Source organism: Octopus bimaculoides, chromosome 18 (genome assembly GCF_001194135.2).
Source record: "Octopus bimaculoides isolate UCB-OBI-ISO-001 chromosome 18, ASM119413v2, whole genome shotgun sequence".
Lineage (NCBI taxonomy): Eukaryota > Metazoa > Mollusca > Cephalopoda > Octopoda > Octopodidae > Octopus > Octopus bimaculoides.
The window spans coordinates 25,369,010-25,371,631 of record NC_068998.1 but is presented as its reverse complement, the minus strand read 5'-3'; positions in this window follow the sequence as shown (position 1 = coordinate 25,371,631).

Genomic DNA, 2,622 nt, shown 5'->3' with positions numbered 1-2,622 from the left:
CATAGTAGGTGCCTTAGGTATAATAAAAAAATATTCAGACAAATACATAACAAAAATACCAGGACTTACAAATATATATAACATACAGAAAATTGCACTACTGGGTACTGCACACATTCTACGCAAAACACTTTCAATACAGTAAACATAAGAGCACCACAGCAAACCACAGCACACACCCAAGGCGCACAGAGCTGCGCTCGGTAGTGAAGTGAAAGCACGTTATAAAAATAAAACTACTGAACAATAATAATAATAATATAGATAGATAGATAGATAGATAGATAGATAGACAGATAGATAGATAGATAGATAGATAGATAGACCAAATCTGAAATCATCAGGAAACACTACTTAAGAATCTGCAAAAACAATAAAACGATAAAAGAAAACTACATCTTAACGCATGCCATCTCAGGAAAATAAAATATTGTTCTTGTCTAGAGAATATATATATATATATATGAGCGCAGGGGTGGTTGTGTGGTAAGTAGCTTGCTTACCAACCACATGGTTCCGGGTTCAGTCCCACTGCGTGGCACCTTGGGCAAGTGTCTTCTACTATAACCTCAGGCCGACCAAAGCCTTGTGAGTGGATTTGGTAGACAGAAAATGAAAGAAGCCTGTCGTATATATATATATATATATATATATATATATATATATATATATATATACACAAGAAATAGCTTACACCAGATGCACCACCACAGTGACATGTGCGTAAAAATGTAAACACTGCAATATACGGAAACTGCAAAACTGTGAGTAATATTTATACTAGACCTCTCTCTATATATGCACATTGCTATTTCTTCTCGGTCTCTCAATGATACGTCAGTAATAATTATAACTACAAGAGAAACATCAACACACATTCATGGGCAGCGTTGAGTTATAAAAGTAAACGTTGTAAAATTGGACCCAATATCAATAACAAAACCAAATAAATGAATAAGAACAATGGACAGATAAACATAAATACTCTGAAATGGTTTATTTATGATTTACACACACTACTATGCAACATCCATCCAAAATCCTAGTGTAATAGACCCATACCCTAAATACCCAACAAAATGAACAAAATGCACAACACGCACCGAGCTGGCAAAAACGTTTGCACGCCGGACGAAATGCTTAGCGGTAATTCGTCTGCCGTTACGCCCTGAGTTCAAATTCGGCCGAGGTCGACTTTACCATTCATCCTTTCGGGGTCGATAAATTAAGTACCGGTTACGCACTGGGGTCGATGTAATCGACTTTGTCTGTCCTTGTTTGTCCCCTCTATGTTTAGTCCCTTGTGGGCAATAAAGAAATAAGAAGGCCGATACCCGACAGAAGAATACAACCTGCGGTGCACAAACAAGGCACAACACAAAAACTAATACAACAGACGACTCAAACCAAACCCCATAACAAACCATACTGATGAAAAATAACGACAGGTTTCAGGATGCACCATCCAAAATCTGATATAGAAACGTTATACATACAACGTATCGAAGGTTGTAGAGGTCTGATACAGTCAGAAAGCTATTACAAAATAACCACATTAGGATTACAGAAATACTTACTTCAGAAGCAAGGAAAACTGATACAAATAGCCACAAAACACAAAAAAAAACCCCCACAAAAAACTGTTTTCAGTCTTTAAGGAAGCCAACAAATTCAAATCAGAAATCATTATACCTAAATACTATGAAGACAAAGACGAAACATCAAAATATGTTAAAGAACTGAAATCCAAAACTTACGATATTCTATACTGTGCAACGTCTATGATAATAAAAATGGTTTCAAATTTTGTTACAAGGGCAGCCAGTTTGGGGGAGGAGATGAGTCGATTACATCAACCCCAGTGTTTCACTGTTATTTAATGCATCGGCCTCGAAAGGATGAATGGCAAAGTCGACCTCGGTGGAATTTGAACTAAGAAGAAGAAACACCCGCAGAAAAAGCTAAGCGCTTGAAAACCCGTGCTAAAATTGCACTACTGGGTACTGCACATATTCTACGCAAAATACTTTCAATACAGTAAACATAAGAGCACCACAGCAAACCACAGCACATACCCAAGGCGCACAGAGCTGCGCTCGGTAGTGAAGTGAAAGCACGTTATAAAAATAAAACTACTGAACAATAATAATAATAATAATAATAATAATAATAATAATAATAATAATAATAATAATAATAATAACAAATGTCACTGGAAAACAGTCATCCACCTTTTATACGCTAAAAATGACAAAAGCTGGAAACACTACTACAAACAGTACATGGCTTTACCAAGGAAATAGATATGAAATGCGTATTAGAAAAAATGTGCCAAAGCAACCCTAAAAAGAGGAAAGTTAGTTAAAAGTAGCAACATCACACTAGATAAAGCCAATGAAATAAGAGAACTAGACGAAAACCAACGATACAAATATCTAGGTGTCAGTGAACTAGATAGGATACAACACACACAAATGAAAGAAAAAATAAAGAAAGTGTACTATGGACGAGTTAGATCAATACTAAAAACAGAGCTCAATGCTAAAAACAAGATAATGGGTATTAACACTTTAGCTGTCCCAGTTATATGCTACAGCTACAATATCCTTAACTGAACACTAA